The 18080-nt window shown below is 36.6% G+C and overlaps 1 protein-coding gene across 2 annotated transcripts in view; it reads left to right on the plus strand.

The window, feature by feature from the left end:
- Positions 1–18080, plus strand: part of Rnf128 (ring finger protein 128) — a 101971-nt gene that overhangs the window by 45891 nt on the left and 38000 nt on the right. The window lies entirely within an intron of this gene.

Below are 18080 nucleotides of genomic sequence, written 5' to 3' on the forward strand. Positions count from 1 at the left end.
ATTTTTGTGGAAACTTTAGCTTAGGACTTCTCTGCCCAGTGGTCTTGGATCCGGAGTAGTTCTTGTTATCAGTGCTTTTGTTTGTCTCTTGACAAACCTGATTTAGCTTCTTGGGTTCCAAAGCAGGTGATTAATGTTACTGGAAAAAAATAAAATAAATAAAGGCCCAGACTTTGTAAAAAGTCAACCAGGTACTTCTGAAATGTGTGGACATGGTGGGGGTGACTATTTTACTCCCTTCAGCTGCCCTTCCAGAAACCTCCTTTTTTGTGGTTTGTGATTTTAGGGCCTGAAGGACAAAGTGGAGGGAAAAAAACAAAACAAAACAAAACAGGGGCGAGGAGGGAAGAGGCTAATAACAATGTTTCATAGCTGTTAAGAGCTGGGCCTAAAGTCAGACCTCGATTCAAATTTCTGCTCCGGTGCTTACTAGTCCTGTGACCTTGGGCAACTTATCTGAACTCTGAGTCTTGGTACTCTCATCAGTCAAATGAGACGGGATAATAAGAAACCGATTATCCACAGGTTTGCCTGTAGGGTAAAAATGAAATCAAACCTTCAAGAGTCTAGGGCAGTGTAACTAAAGGTTAGCAGAGACAGAGACTCCTTTAGGAGTCCCTGAAGGAAGGAATTTAGTTATTTAACTGCATGAGAATGTGTGTTTTGCTTGCAGTAGTACCACTGGCCCTGCCTGGAGAGCTCTAGCCTGGAATGAGGGGTTGCATGGCATAATGGAAAGAGCACTGAATCAGAACCCCAGAGATTGGAGTTCCTCTAAGCCCCCTCGCTTTGCTCAGCATTGGGACGACCTTGTACAAGTTACATGTCAAATGGTAGTGTAGGCATTGAGCGTTGGGCACCAAGTTGCCAGAGCATGCACAGATACAGCCGAGATAAGAAAATACTATGGACAGGATCAGCTCTAAAATGCTGCAGTTCTTAGATTCAGTATATTGATTAAGGGAGCAAACTATCTTTCCTAGATGATAATATATTGATAAGGATGCAATTACATTTTAAAGGCTACTCAAGTTGAATAATGAGGCTTAGGAAAATTTAAAGTCTTTATTTGGCTATCTGATTTTACAAGGATTTGACTTAGTCTTCTCCAAATGAGATTCATTTGCATGAATGATTCCCAGTTGAATAATAGGTTTTATTTAGAGAGTACCAGGTTAAACTACTGGACTTGTGTTAAGGATATTTATCTGGCAGTTTTAGGAGACAAAATTAACTTTTGGTGAGCTCGTACTATGTGCTAGGCTTTCTATCTACACATTATTATTTAGTAACAGTCTCTATGGCGTAGTAGGAAAACAGACATTGAAGTCAAGATTGACAGTCCAATTCTGGATTTAACACACAATAGCTTTGTGACCTTGGGCAGGTTATTTAACCTTATTGAGTCTTGGTTCCCCTATTTATAAATGAAGATGATATTTATGTTGGGACGATTACTAAGAATAACATATAAGCCAGGTAGCAGATGATAAACATCCATAGATGCTAGTTGCATAATAGATTAATGATAAGAGGAAGTGAAAAGTGAATGTACAAATATATGATTCTCTAGTTACCAATTTGGAGATATGAATGTTCTGAAAAATCTAATTAGGTCTGTTGCAGGATCTCATATAGGAATAAAGAAAGTCACAAGTGCACTGAAGGATATTTGGATACTTTTGAAGCTTTCTATTACCCAAATTGATTGCACAAACAATATTGCTGTTATGTGAACTACCCCGAAAGCTAACAGATTACTTTTGAGGCATAAAATGGCAATTCTCTCCGGAACTCCTAGAGAAACTACTTTTCAGCACAGGGAGAAACCACTTTATTCACGTTTGCCGTGGAGGATTTGGAAAGTGTTGTGCTGTTCAATTTTTTCTCTCCTGAGAACAAATCCTGGCCTTCCTTTTAAATATCTGGACAAAAAAAAATGCCTTGAATCATAGTGGTGGGGAAGTGGGGCGGAGGTTTAAGTTTTAATTCATTCTGGATTACTTAGGGCCACCAATTGTGAAAAGCCATTGCTGCTTTCTTTGTTTACACAGTCTTCACAGACTGTCACAGGGGCTACATGTGAATCATTTGAACAGAATACCTATGCTCCCCCCTACCATAATGGTAAAATCTTTAATACCCATTGTTTCAAGTGATTGAAGTAAGTGGTTTGAAACCATTGCTTTCATTTTTGTTTACTTGTTTTGGAGGCAAGATCTTACTGGAGAGCCCAGAGAGGCTTCCAACTCACTCTGTAACCCAGTGACTTGAGGCTGGCCTTGGGAACTGAAGATCCTACTGCTTCAGCTGTAGGCTGACCCTACTTGCAGGCTGAGATTATAGGCCGTTGCCATGCCTAGCAGAACCATTGTTTGTTTGTTTGTTTGTTTGTTTGTTTATTATTCCAGTTAGGAGAAATCTTACAGTATTGAGCAATCACTTAGGAAATGAAGCTATATTTTAGTGGATGAAAAGGTGTTTTACTCTCTGGGCATGGTGGTGCATGCCTTTACTTACAAACAGAGGCGGATGGGTCTGTTACCTCTGAGTTCAGAGCCAGCCAGAGCTACACAAAGAAACTCTGTCTCAAAAAAATAAAAATCACACAAACACACACACACACAAAATGTAGTCTACTATCAGCTTGTGCAAATTATGTCTGGATCACTTTGTGATCCAGAGACTGAGAAGAGAATCCCAAGGAGAATTTGGTAGCAAAGTTTAACTATTCAGAATCACTTCAAATATGAAAATCAGATGAGAAGCAGCCAAAATTTAGAGTAAGCACTGCAGCCATCTAAAATGTCGATTTTTCACGATGAAGTATGGTAAGCGTGCTTTCTCTAGTACACAACTTAAACTCTTCTTCCTCAGATCAAGCAGATGGGCCTAAGCCTGCCTGCTGTCTAATTGAGCACAGCCTACCGGTTGAAGTGCTCTGTGTACTTGCTGGTACACTTTTCCTTACATCAATAGGGGCAGGCATGAATTTATTGAAGGACCCATGCAGAGCTACAGTGTTCATCATCTATGACACATTTACAAGTACTTGAAACATATGCAAAAGGGTCATAGGAGAAGCATTGTTTCTGGGGGCTTTATTTTTTTTAAAAAGTGAATGAACTAAATAGTGTAAGTTCATGAGTGGGTGTTCTTTCATCAAACACAGTTTGGTATATAAAAGTTGCTTGTATACTTTATTGAATGATAATATAGTGCATTAGTTAATAGACTGGGACCTGGCACTATTTCTAATCTCTAGGGCACCTATTTTACTTCTCTGAATTCTCTCGTATGCAAGACAGGCATAATTTATTTTTTTAAAAAAAAAGCCTCATGAGGTTGTAGGATTAAATGAGATAGTGTCGACGAAATGTTCTTATTAATCCCAGTAAGCTAGCTAAATGTATTTTATAAAATGAAAATTGAGTCCTATGTTTAGAGAACAAAATTTGAAAATGAGCAGCCTATGGTACTTCAAAGTCTACATAACTCAAAATCTTAATTTAAACCCTCTAGGCATAGAGTAGACCGGATAGATTTTTTTTTTTAACAAGGAAAAACTCTTTTGATCTTCCTAGCTTTAACATTCTCTTCTTTAATAGCTTCTTTTCAGTCAAGCTACCGATCTTTTCCTTTTCCGTTCTAAAAGAGCCTTGAAATACTGTTGGTTTGAGCTGTCTCACTATGTAGACCAGGCTAGCTTCAAACTCACTGAGATCTGCTCACCTCTTCTGCCCACCTCTGCCTCTCCAGTGCTGGAATTAAAGGCCTGAGCCACCAATCCTGGCAGCAAAATATGGTTTTAGACTAACTTATCACCATCCCAATCCTTTCTTGACTTTTTTTTTTCTTCTTGAATGAGTTAGAGTTGATTAAAGCACTGGGTGGTGATGATTTACCAATGAGAAATACCATTGCCAAATCCATTTTCAGAATGTCCTTCATAGCTCTTTTCCATTGTACCCTGTGCCTCATATCTGCCCCCTCTATTACAACAGCTGCAGCATCCAGTTGATGCTATCACTTTAAATACTGTCACATAGTCCCCTTCTCTCTTGTGATAATTAATACCCTGCTTTCAGTTCCTGTGTCTTCTCTTGGAGAACAGCAGCTAGCTTCCTGATTGGACTCCTTCTCTCTAGTCATTTTCTTCCTGCACACAGTTCTTCCATGTTGCTACTGGAGCACAGCTCATCAAATGCCATTGCCTATACATTTTACAATACCTTGCTCAGTATTACATACGCAACTTAATTGGTCCCAAAGTCATTCGAAAACTTTATATCCTTCTTCACTCCTATCTGTCCTTTCCTAGTATCAGTTGTTTAAATGTGCATTTTTAATAGTTTTTAGATTGCTATGAGCATGTGATGTGGTGCTGTAGTACACATGTGAAACTCAGAAGATGACCTTCAGGAGTCGATTGTCTCCTTACCCCAGGGTCTGGGGATCTAACTCCAGTCATGAGGCTTGTGCAGCAAGCTCTTTATTGATTTTGCTAGATGGGGTTTCTCTGTGTATCCTTGGCTGTCCTGGAACTCATGGCTGTCCTGGAACTCACTCTGTAGACAAGGCTGGCCTTAAACTCATAGAGATCTGCCTGCCTCTTCCTTCTGAGTGCTGGGATTAAAGGCATGAGCCACCACTGCCCAGCTATTCAACAAGCTGTTTGAGTTTACTTTTGCTTTTACCCATGTGTTCCTCCTAACTCTGCTGGTCAGAAACCCATTCATCCTTCAAATTTCAGCACAAATGCTTCCTTATCCTTTAAGATACTTTTTTTCTTTAAAAATTGTTCAGCTTTGTTTATTTATTTGTGACAGGGTCTCACTGTGGGGGCCTGACTGGCCTGAAAGTAGATATTTAGGCGAGGTTGGCTTTGAACTCACTGTGATCCCCTTGCTTGTGCATCATGAGTCTTAAGTCTTGGGAATGCAGGCATGGGCCACTTTGTGAATGCCAGTTTCAATTTTAATTACTGTACACTAATTACTCACATTTATGAGGTTTAATTGTGGTGTTTCTATACAGCCCCCCACCTCCACCCCTACAGTTCACACCTGAAACAAAATAACCTTTCAGTTTAAACAGCACTTCATCTCTTGTCATACCTTCTGCCTTTTGCTGGTTGTTATTCGTTGATGTATTTTTTCCTTCAGGCTGGATGGTAGTCATTTTCATGTTTTAATTTTTAGATTCTTCATAGGATCCTTTGTTCTGGGTGTGCTTTAGAAATGCTTTCTAAATTACCCTCAGCACCCAAGAAGTCAAAAGCTGGAAAGTGATAAGATTCATGAGAAAGGTATCTCAGGCCTGGAAACAGGGCCGAATTTTATTGAGCATTGTTAAATCTCTCTCTCTCTCTCTCTGTGTGTGTGTGTGTGTTTTGTCTGAGTGTACAAAATAGAGTATGCCATAGTTTGTGAAGGATTTAGGATTTCATAGGATGGAGAATATATGATTAAAGGATAGGAATAGTTCAATTTATAGGCGCCTCAATTTCTGTAGGGACCAAATAATGACTAAATTCTACAGGGTTTTAAAGCGAAATGACCTGAGTAACAAGGAAATAATGACAAATGAATTTTTATAATTTTTACATTGTGCTTTCCCTGTGCTATTTTTGGATGCTTAAAAACCTATGCCAGCCTTCAATTTGTGTCTCCAATTAAAATGCTTCCACCGAACATGTTCAACTTTGAATTTCCCAGCATAAAATGAGTTCACCTTTAAAAAAAGGTAATCCAGCTACATCCGTACATTGTTTTCCATGCCATAAAGTTGTTTTTCCTCCTCTATCTCTGGAAAATGTGGATTATCACATAGCTACTGTCACAGGTAATCTCTATGCTCTCTGTCTTCTTACTGCTTTTCGCTCCACTTCTAAAACGATAAAAAAAAATTGTAATGAAAAGCATCAAGCTTCAATATAGGAGTGTAGGGTACATAGTACATACATTTTTTCTTTGTTATTTTCTGATTACACAGCTAAGTATAGGTAAGATATAAAAAACATGCTCCTGATTCCAAAGCACAGAAGTAAACACCATTAATAATTTTTCTTGTCTGTTTTTCCATGTGTTAAGTATAGCATTATATTTTACTTTTATCATAGTAGTAATTTTTCATACTTAATGCCACGGTAGTAATACTCAGAAAAAATTAAGGCATACAAATTTGTAGAAAAACTCGTTTTTCATATTTAGTGTCTTAATAGTATGTTTTCCAAGTATACACTATTACTATTGTTGTTGTTGGTTTACATATCTATTTTTTCTTTTTTCTACCAATTTACTTATTAACTTTATGTCCCAATTGTAGCCCCCTCCTTGCCAATCCCCCCACAACTCCTCCCCCCACCTCCCTCCCCTTCTTCTCTGAGAAGGGGGAGGTCTCCCCAGGTACCAACCCACCCTGGCACCTCATATCACTGCAGAATTATGTACATCCTCACTAAGGCCAGACAGGGCAGCCCACTTAGGTGAACAGGATCCATAGGTGGGCAACAGCTTTTGGTGTAGTCCCCACTCCAGTTGTTCAGGACACACATGAAGACCAAGGTACACATCTGCTACATATGTGTCAGGGACCTAGGTACAGCCCATGTATGCTCTTTGGTCGGTGGTTCCATTTCTGGGAGCCCTCAAAGGCCTAGGTTAATTGACTCTGTTATTCTTCTTATGGAATTATTTTTAAATTGTACATATATACTGTGTATACCACAGCCCTATATCAAAACCCAATGCTTTTAATTAAAAGACTTGTTGGTCTCTAAGCTCCTTCTCCAGCATCACGTCTGCCTACATGCCACCATGCTTCTTACCATAATAAAACCATAAGCCAGCCTCAATCAAATGTTTTCCTTTATGCAAAAAGAAAAAAAGGAGTTCTCTCATAGTTGAAGGTTATGTCAGTTGACTAGGGACTGGAATTGAACCTGTCTTCCATTAGCTAGGAGAAAGGAAGTGCAACAGTTGGATGAGGAGCAGTGTGATTTGCATCAGTTAAAACAAAAATATGCTCTCCATAGATGTTTACATAAAGAAATACTCGATAGTTCTAACGTGGTCTACTCTACCCCATATGCATTGTCGATTGTGGCTTTGTTCTTTTGAAAGATGTTTTATTCTGAGTCAAGGTATGGTGTATTTCAATCTAGCCTCCAACATGCTATGGAGCCCATGATGACCTTGAAGTACTGATCCTCAAGCCTTCACCTTCAGAGTGCTGGGGATATACGTGTATGTAACCAAGCTCACTTTCTGGGGCTTCTTGCATTCTAGGCAAGCATTCTACCAACTGAGCTATATCCTTAACCCCCTTTGAATTTGATCAGCATTTGTGCTGGAGTTCTCTTTCTCTCAACATCCCTATAAGGTGATATCTTTTTTTGTTTTTACAGTCAAGACTTTCTTACAGTTGTACCTCATCAGTTGAAGTACCTTTAAAAAAAATGGATTCTGTTTACCCAACAGTAAAATGGTCCTGGAGTTTTTCCAAACTTTGATAGGGTACCATGTATTTTCAGGATTGGCACTGGGTTGGAGATTCAGCACTGCAAAAAAGAATATGAGAATTTATATATGCATATATAACATGCATATACCATATAATAATGTATAATATGTAATATATGCACATGTATAATATATATGCATATATATAAATTTTAGTGAAGTACAGCATACAAACTAAAAAGCTATATAAATTATTAGCTTGGAGCTAATTGAATTTTCACAAATGAAAGCACTTGTGTAACTTGCACCTAACTTGATAAATGAAATAATATTGAATCCCAGAAGACAAGCAATAACCCAATGTGTAAAAGTTTTGTATCACAGTTACCAATTGTATCCAATCAGCCACAGAAACAATATGGTGATTATCTTCCCATACATGTTGTTGGGTGTTATTACCAAATACATGAAGTATTTTTGTGTGTGTTTCTTCATGGGTTTTTGTTGTTGTTATTGTTGTTTTAGCAAGAATATTAAAACAGTTCAGAGCCGCTACACTTTTCCTTACAACACCCACTTTGGAGCTCTGCATGAGAGTCTTTTGTTTTTATTCCATGTCCCACTTGCTTCTTTTTCAGCTGTATATGGCCTTCTATGCATCGCGGTATGTGGTACTGCTTGCATTTGCCAATAGACTAACTACAATATTGATTTCTTAGCTAAACAAAGTCTGGTGATTCATGCTGAGCAGTGGGAAACCAGATGTAATTGGAGGCTCTTTGGTTCAGAATCTAATTGTGAATCATTTGGTTTTAACACTTGAACAATCAGGTACCAATCTGTGACTTTGAGTTAACGGTATTCATTTTGACCTTTTCTGAAAGATGATGGTACTGAAATTTGTTGTGCTTTTATGATCTCTCTGGAAGTGGCTTAGACAAATGCTGCCTGCAATTAAGGATATCTTGGCATTCAAAAAGAAAATAACACCATATTATTAACATTGTTGGTGAAAATTACAGGTTATTTTCCTCTTCCTTGTTTTTCTGTATCCTCTGATTTCTTAGTGTGAATATATTTTACTTTTGTAATCAGAAGAAATACTTTTTTAAAAAAACCCTCAATATGCCAATAGTTTGCTAAACCTTAAAGAATGAATTAATACTATAGTATAACAAAAATGTATGGTTATAGAAATGAGTTACAGACTGAGAATTTAGGAATTGCTTTGGCTTTTGGATACTGTTGTGTGGTTATTATGTTACATCCTCTAAGCCCTAATTGATTTTTTTATGTGTATAAATGAGAGCGTAACAGTAAAGAATTTGAAGGCCTATATTCTTCCTATTTTGTTATGAAATGTTTCTTTCTTCTTTTATACTTAAAAAAATCTTCCCTTTGTGCATATTGAAACATACGTACTTCATCTGTTCCTATTTTCCTTTCTTTTCGAGAAGAGGCTTGCTGAATCTCACTACTATCCTCCAGCATCCATTTTATTGACTACTTTTAAGACTTACACTTATTGAATGCCTTAGTATAAAGAGTATATATGTTGATCATTTGCACCCAGCAGCACTAGGTTCTCTCATAGCGTTTCTGTCACTAAAAAGAGGGATGAGTTTTACTAGAGTAAGAACAATGAGGGACCTTAGTGTTCTTGTTTTACACTTTATTTATGATGGATAGAACATTTGGCTCATTAAAATTCAATTACTGTTTAATTTCCATTAAAACTACTTTTTCTTATGTGAAACTTCACTAGTTTGTGATTCATACAAGAAATTCTTGAATATATAGGTTGCTATTGTATCATTTTTTCCTATTTTGTCAGTGTTCTTGATATATAATTGACCTTGAGCATGTAGCTACACTCACGCCCATAACCACCACAAAAATTCCTATCAGGTATGTAATTCTCCTGATTAAATTTACCTTCTCATGTTCTAGTATTCAGGATAAATCTGAAATATTCTTGTTTGCTTTGCTTTAAGATTATAGTGATATGATTTTTGAAAAAGTTTTTTTAAGTTTGGGGTTAAGTAATATTATTTTTATTTTCTTACATTTTAATCCTCAAAGCATTTCAACATGCAATAATCCGTGTGGTCCTTTGAAAATACAATCACTTTAGCAACATTACTGTGGGAAAAAAGTGTTTTCTGTAGTTCCAAATAATTAGCTTACAGATAAACTTTAGATATTACTCATTAGTGTTCTCATGTTGCTTATAATGATAGTCCTGCCGCTCTTCAGCTTATTACATTCCTTCCAATTGGACTGCTGCTTTGGACTTTATTGTATTGAGTTTCTTTGTCATACTCCCTGTGGGTCACCATGAAGAAATTTTGTTTTTCTAATTTTGGATGATCTCTGAATTATTTATTCTAATAACATTTAAAATTTTCTGAGTTTTGAGATATTTTTATTTATTTGTATTTTAAATGTAGACTTACCTACATTTTGTTTGCCTACATGTATGTCTGTGTGTCATATGCCTGCAGTGCCTTTATAGGCCAGGTGAGGATGTTGGATCTTCTGGAAATGGAGTTACAGGTGGTTGTAAACTATCATTTGGGTGCTAGGAACAGAACCAGAGTCCTAGAAGACTAGCTAGTGTTCTTAATTGCTGAATCATCTCTCCATCCCTTCGTCTTAATTTTTTTTTAAATATATCTTAAATTTGACTTGTGCTTTAGTTAGCCAACAGCTTTTCAAATGCATCTTTTCTCTTCTTAGAGGATTTAAATAGCCATTTGAATGGAGACGAGAAAAATGAAGATTTTCATTCATACATAAAGCCATGAGCAAACCATCTATGACACTGTTCCAAAAGTGCTCTTCTAAAGAGTTTTTGCATCAAATTCTTGATTTCCTCCCAGTCTATTTCATTTTTGCAAGCAAGCAAGAGGTGTAAGATTTAGAATTGGCCAATGTAAAGATTATCTCTCACCTCCTTTCCGTAGTCCTTTGTCGTGTATCTTTTCCTAGGAAGACAGGAACAAGTATCTACTCACCCCCACTAGGGCATTGACTAAAGAAACAATTCCATCTGAGTCTAGCTTAGCGAACTAGTGAGTTTATTGTGGTTACTCATAGGAGTATGGATAGCTTAAAGCAGCTGCATCACTTAGAAGCCCACTCCAGGATGGGCAATATAACTCATGAAAGTTACATTCTTAGAATACCTTGAAGGGAGATGAGGGCTTTTTTTAAAGTTATTTTTGAAACTTTTTTGATTCAAAATATTTTTTTTCATATAGTATATTCTTTCATCCCAGTTTCTTCTCTTTTGTCTCCTCTCAGATCCTCCCCATAGTGCAAGTTTTTCATTAAATTTTTTTTTATATAATACACTGTATTCATATAATATTCCCTCATTCTAGGAAAAAGCTTTCTAGAAACTTTTTCTTGGGTAGGTAGGGCTTTTGAATCTTATTAGGATTCAGGAATTTTCTGAGGCTTGTAAGTTGTTTATTTCCTGAGCCTTTTGAGTGTTTATTGCTCCCCGAGTCTTCACAAGTTTTCCACCTGGCTGGACTATTTCAACAATACCCTCAACCATTGCATTTTCACTTCTTCATATTTGAATGATGTCTGTTAATTAAACTTGCTAACAAGGTAAGAGAATTTACTTAACCTTAAGTAATGTAATGAAAGACTAACAGATAACCTTTTATAGTAAGGAAAGCTACTTGATTGCTTTATTTCTTTATTTCTATCTATGGTACCAAGGGTGAAGGTGTTCCATTTGAAAGTTGAAGATAGCATATTACAATGCAAGAACAGCTGTCCTTGAGTCTGATTGCTTGGCATGAATTCCTGTTCTACACATGAATAAATATGTAATATTGGGCATTTTGGCAACCTGAATCTCAATTATCTTATTCATGAAAGAGACCCAGTAATACTTATTCTCCATGATGCTATAAAGTATTGAACACATAGTAAATAATTGAAGAATGTTAGTTCATTTGAACTTTTTGCTAACAGTTTTATTAGTTTGAAACAGTGCTCTTCCTTTGGTTGTTGTAGTTTTTCAGTATCATACTTTGAAATGTGTAATTGGCTTATATTCAAAAGAAGAAAAGAACAATGACACCCATTTTGATTCCCACCCCCCCACACACACCCCGGATAGTTTCTGAAAAATGATAGGAAAATTGCATACTGAAGGAATGGGTCTAGGCATGGTGGCAAATGCCTATAGTCCTGGTACTTAGGAGTTTGAGACAAGCCTGGACTATTCTGTCTCAAAAAACAAAAAACAAAACAAAACAATGACAAATGCTATAGACATAATTCAGAGGTAGACTACTTGCCTAGCATATGAAAGTCTCTGGGTTTGATCTTCAGCACCATAAGAAAATAAAGCAAGACAAAGAAATTAGAAAAAAGAAAAACCTACCAAACAACTGTCATGTCTTCATTTTAAAGTAAGAAAAAGCATTAAGAAATTAAACTTCCTCAATGAAAATGTTTATAGCCCCCTTTCTAGCATAGAAATAAAGAGAAAGGATTTAGGAATCAGATGGACTTTAATATGACTCTCAGTTCATTTATCTCCTGTAATATCTTTGTGTGCTTTGCCAAATTAATCTCTTTAAAACTTGGTTTCTACCCATGTAGAATGGAGAGTAATAATTATGTCTACATTATAGCTTTATTAGATGGATAAATATAGATAAAGAATTGAGCATACATTTTAATACATTAAAAGGAAAGCTTAATTTCTCTTTTTTTGGATATTTTATTTATTTACATTTCAGATGCCATCCCCTTTTCCAATTTTCCTTCCCTAGAACCCACTATCCCATCCCTCCTCCTCCTTTTTTGCTTTTATACCATTTTAATTACATGCAAGTGTTAAGGTCAGTTCTAGGTTGAGGAACTAGCAATACAATAGATGCAAATAGTCAAGGAAGAAGGAAGAAGCAAGACAATAAACCCAGATAGTCAAAGAACAAGCAAGGCAATAAACAAAATTCCGTGAACACTCCTGTGATCACTGTTTCTAAGGGCTTATCAGGATGACCAAAATATCTGAGCCTACTTCCCTGTCCTAGCCCAAAGTCATTTTCATGCCTGAAGCCTACTTCTTTGTTCTAGCCTAAGATTTAGATTCCTGCCTGAGATGACTTCCTTGTTCTAGCCTAAGATTTAGATTCCTATCTGAAATCACTTCTTTGTACTAGCCTAATGTCAGATTCCTGCCTGAATCCCACTTCCTTGTCCTTGGCCAATGTCAGATTCCTGCCAAGCAGCCCATTTCCTTGTCCTTGGCCCATGTCAGATTCCTGCCAAGCAGCCCCAAAGGCTCTCCGCCTCTCCTCCTTTTTAATTTCATTAACAAGACTGAGTCTGTCTTAGGTAGTTAGTTTTTATTATTAGATACATTATTTATCTACATTTCGGATGTTATCCCCTTTCCCCATCCCCCCCCCCCCCACAAGAAACCCCTTATCCCATCCTGAGCGAGGTAACCCAATCACAAAAGAACATACATGGTGTACACTCATTGATAAGTAAATATTAGCCCCAAATCTCACAGTACCCAAGATATAACTCACAGACCACATGAAGCCCAAGGAAAAGGAAGACCAAAGTGCCATAGACACTCAGCAGAAAGCTCCTTGGCATCCAATTTTTTTTAAAAAAAATTAAAATAAAAAGAACATGATTTAAATAAATTTGTGGTGTATAGGGATATACCTCCCCCTTTTTGTATTTTATGAAGATATTGTTTTAAAGTCCCATTGGCCCCAAGCTTAATTTCCCTTCCACCTAATCTGTAGCCTAGACTTGGAGACTAGCAGTGCATGTCTGTGTATCATTTCTTAGAGCCTCTAATATGCCAGGGAAGCTCAATTCAATTTCATTTAATATATTGTTTCTGAACTTCTTTATCTATAGACTTTCTTTTTATCTCCAAAATACTAAGCATCTAAAATATATATAATTTGGGAATTCTGATTAGCATATACTTTATAATTTCTCCCTTCTCCCATTAGTTTTTAATTTTGACCTCATAATTTTAACTATATAAAAGTCTAGTCAATTTACAGAAGTGACTAAACCAATAGATTTACCTCAATTCATTATGGCAAGAACAGAATGCTTCAAATGTGACAAACATTTATGTATATGGTTTACACCTTTTAGATCATGCAGATGAAGGTTCAGTGTAGATATCTACAGCCAAGGTTTGTCTCTTTATTGACTCTTAGAAACAATTTGTTATTAAAGTGTAAAAACATGTGAGGTCAGTTTGTGTGGGTTTTTAAAAATTATTTGGAGGGGGATATAGAAGCTAGTCATGTGATACTTTATACATAAAGAAACTCAGTGTTTTCAGGTATTCTAGTTTATGACTTTTGGGTACCAATAACATATAGAAGTTATGAAAAGGTATTACAGAATCTCCTTTAACCTCTGAACCTAAAGTGATATTAATTATACCTTTATAATTAATATTAAAACTTTTGAGTTTTCTGTCCAAGTAAAAATGAAGACTTTACCTTTCAACACAGTATTCTTCCTAACTATAATAATAATAACAACACAGTTTCCAATCAAATTACCTGGTTCCAAATTATTACTGAAAAGGATGCCAAAGAGTTTCCAAAACTAGCAAAAGTTTGAACCACCTTCATGTTGGATGTGACAGGAGTAGAGATTTGGTCAAGTAATGGAGATAAATTGCAAAGTTATCAAATCTTTCCCTGGAGTTCTCAGTGTTGGGCTGTATTTAAATTTTTCTCATCATTAATAGTTTAATCAGAGTTATACTTTTGATCTGTAACATGTGTTAAAGGCTTCAACTCTAGCCCATGTCACTACTGGGAGGTGCTACAATCTTCAAGACATGAGCCTAATGAGATGAAGGGAGACATCTGGGAGTGGGCCCTTAAAGAAGGGAATATTGGGACTTTGGCCTTTCCTCCAACCTCTATTTTTCTCATGTTTTTTTATGTGGTAATTTTGTTTTGCCATCCACTCCTCATGATAGTGTTCTGCCTTACTACAGGCCCAAAGCAATTGGACGAGTTCCCAGACTAAATCATCATGGATTGAATCCATTGAAATTTTTAGTCTCAGGTGTTTTGTCACAGCAGTACAATTTTGAATGACATAGTCTAGCTCTCAAATGGCAACTTAGGAATTTCAGGTCTGCACAACAATGACACTGGCTGATGTCTAGAGTTGGGCACCATTTATGATACAGAGCACATCTTTCTTCTATATGTTCTTAAATTATTTCCATTTGGGCTGAAAGATTGAGAATAAAGTGGCAAATGCTGGAGTCTATGTTCAAGTTTCAAGCTTTCAAGTCTAAGCTGTGGCTATATTCTTCACCCATATGTTTTTGCACGCTGATGCAGCAGCAATGTAGTCAGCAGAATTCTCCTTCCTAAAGCTTCATAAAGTAGGAAAACAAAGATGATCAATGAGAAACCAAAAATATTTGTTAATCAAATAGCCTGCATTCTATATAATCTTGCAATAATATATCTATATTTTTCTCAACACAGTTTAAGGTATATAGTGACTTGTTCTAACTCCTTCAATGGTTTTCTTTTATGCTTTCTGGACAATATCCTAAGATCTAAAATCACTGCTTTCCTAGTGAACCAGATGACTATATTATAACCTGACCTTAGGACTCAAATTGCCTGTGTCCTGGTACTTAAACATAATTCTGAAGCTGAGATATACCTAAACTCCCAGTTGGAGTGGGATTATTGTCTTCTGTGGAGTAGGCCTATCAGCATGGCCATTTTAGCAGAGTCAGCACTGTGTCAGTGAATATCATACTGCACACAGGGTCTATAGAGTAAGTCTAAGAAGTAATTTCAGGCAGCGAACTAAATCCTAGGCTAGAACAAAGAAGTAATTACAAGCAGGAATCTAAATCTTAGGCTAGAACAAAGAAGTAGGCTTCAGGCATGAAAATGACTTTGGGCTAGGACAGGGAAGTAGGCTCAGATATTTTGGTCATCCTGATAAGCCCTTAGAAACAGTGATCACAGGAGTGTTCACGGAATTTTGTTTATTGCCTTGCTTGTTCTTTGACTATTTGTGTTTATTGTCTTGCTTCTTCCTTGACTATTTGCATCTATTGTATTGCTAGTTCCTCAACCTAGAACTGCCCTTAATACTTGCATGTAATTAAAATGGTATAAAAAGCAAAAAGGAGGAGGGGAATGGGATAGGGGATTTCTGGGAGGGGGGATGGGGAAAGGGGGTAGCATCTGAAATGTAAATAAATAAAATATCCAATAAAAGTGTAAAAAAAGACGAGTGTTTAGCTTTTTATCAATGTATATTTCATGTCCTTTCTTGAGGTGGGCATATCTAGTCTAAATATGACATCTTTGTATGTGAGGAAGAGGCATATCTTAGGATGTTCATATCTTAAAAGGATGAATTTGGTTTTCAGATTGAATCAAAATTTGAAGGATCACCAAATATAGCTGACAACAGCCCAAGATATTCCACTGATGCTTGAAATCATAAATGTTATTGAACCATAATACATATATATGAACATTATATATAAGTATACAATGTATTTTCCTTTACATACATACCTATGATAAATTTTAATTTATAAATTAAGTAGAGTCAGGATTAACAACAGTAACTAGTAATAAGGTAGAATAATTATAACAGTATAATAAAACTAAAGCTTATGACATTTTTATTTCTGAGGTTTTCAGTAGTATAATCATTTTGGAATATAGATAATTAAAATGTCAGAAAATATAACTGTGGATAAGAGGGTATGTTGTACTTAAAACTTCACTTAGTAAGTGTTTATTTGGCATATGTTATTGCCACTTTGCTAGCTGCCATACATAGATACAATGATGAAAAACATAGTCACCAACATACCAACATAGCTTGGTGTGAAGGACGAGTAAGGTACATAATTTCAAGAAAAAAAGTATACACTGCAGAGATAGTGTAAATCAGGCCATCTAACCCACATCTGTCAGGATATTCTAAAAAGATGTTTAGCCTGTATGTGAAATGGAGTGATCATTGTGGAAGAGGAGGCAGGAAGATGGTAAGCCATAGGGGTGGATGATTACATGAAAATGGCGTTTTCTCTATCTAATAGGGCAGTCAGTTGTACATGTGAACTCACAGTAGTTATGGCAGAATGCATAAGACCTGTATAAGCTAAAGCTAGACATAATTGCAACATGGAATGGGAGATGAACATGAGGTCTCATGCCTAGCTGAAGAACAAACGTGGATGTTTGATAGCTTTTGGGAGAGGGAAAGTAAGTTCTCTTTAAGAGCATGACATCTATAGGACCTAGCTCCATGGCAGGCCTCACACTCAGTAGTAACACTAATTGAACTTTATGGTTGGTTTGGTTTGGGTTTGTTGTTGCTGTTGTTTCAGATTTTCAAGACAGGGTTTCTCTGTGTAGCCCTTGATTGTCCTGGAGCTCACTCTGTAGATCAGGCTGGCTTCTGAGATCTGCCTGCCTCTTCTGGGATTAAAGCCATGTATCACCAGTGCCCAGTAAACTTGATAGGTTTTCAAAAAGAGGGAACTTGAAGTTGAGTGGGTAAGGAAGTGAGTGTGGAGTTGACTGGAGTTGAAGTGGATGTCATCAGCATGTGCCTTATGAAGTCTCCAATAAAAAAACATTACTTTAAAATTAGAAATTAAACTGAAGATCACTTTAAAAATACCCAAATTAATCAGTAAAATAATTAATTTTATTAAGACTCTCCTCTATGCCACTTACACATAGGCATGCTTCTGTGTGATGCATAGAGCAGATTGCAACACAATAAAGTGTTCTGTTTGAAGGAAAAGCACGTGTGAGATAGAGCTGTCAGCTGAGCCAGCTATTCTTTTCAAATACCTCCTTTTAACTTGACAACCCACTGACAAACAGGAGCTCTTCAGAGCTAAATATTTGGAAGACCTTTTCTCAAGAATGAAAGCTGAGCCTGTCAATTCAAGGAAAAGCACTGACAGTATTTGCTGCCAATGATAAGATTTTTAAGTTTTCAGACAAAATTGGAATTTTAAAAAAAATGGAACCCACCATATAAACTTGATAACTTCTTGATACTTGGGCTTTTCTGATAACATCCGTGTTGATATTAACCACCAATCTACTCTCTATATTGTATAGTCTTGAGATGAGTTATGATTTAGATCTGTATAATTCAATGAACCATTACTTTATAGATGATCAGTGCACAATATTAAAGTGGATAAGCAGAAGCAAAGGATATAGCCCAGTTGATTAAGTGCTTGCCTTACAAGCATTAGGATCTGAGTTCAAGTTCCAGAACCCATGTGGACAAAGCTGGATATAATTCTGCATGTTTAGAATACAGATAATTAGGAGATTGAGACACGTGGAACACTGGAGCTTGCTAGCTAGCTAGCTAGCCCAGCTTCTTAGTGAGATCTAGACCAATGAAAGACCTTGTCTGAAAAACCAAGGTAGATGGCTTCTGGTAAATGACATCTCAGATTGACTTCTGGATTCCACAGACATGTAAGCATGGACATGTACTTACATACCTATATAGGAGCTACACACACACACACACACACACACACACACACACACACACACA

Source organism: Grammomys surdaster, unplaced genomic scaffold (assembly GCF_004785775.1).
Source record: "Grammomys surdaster isolate TR1022 unplaced genomic scaffold, NIH_TR_1.0 173, whole genome shotgun sequence".
NCBI lineage: Eukaryota > Metazoa > Chordata > Mammalia > Rodentia > Muridae > Grammomys > Grammomys surdaster.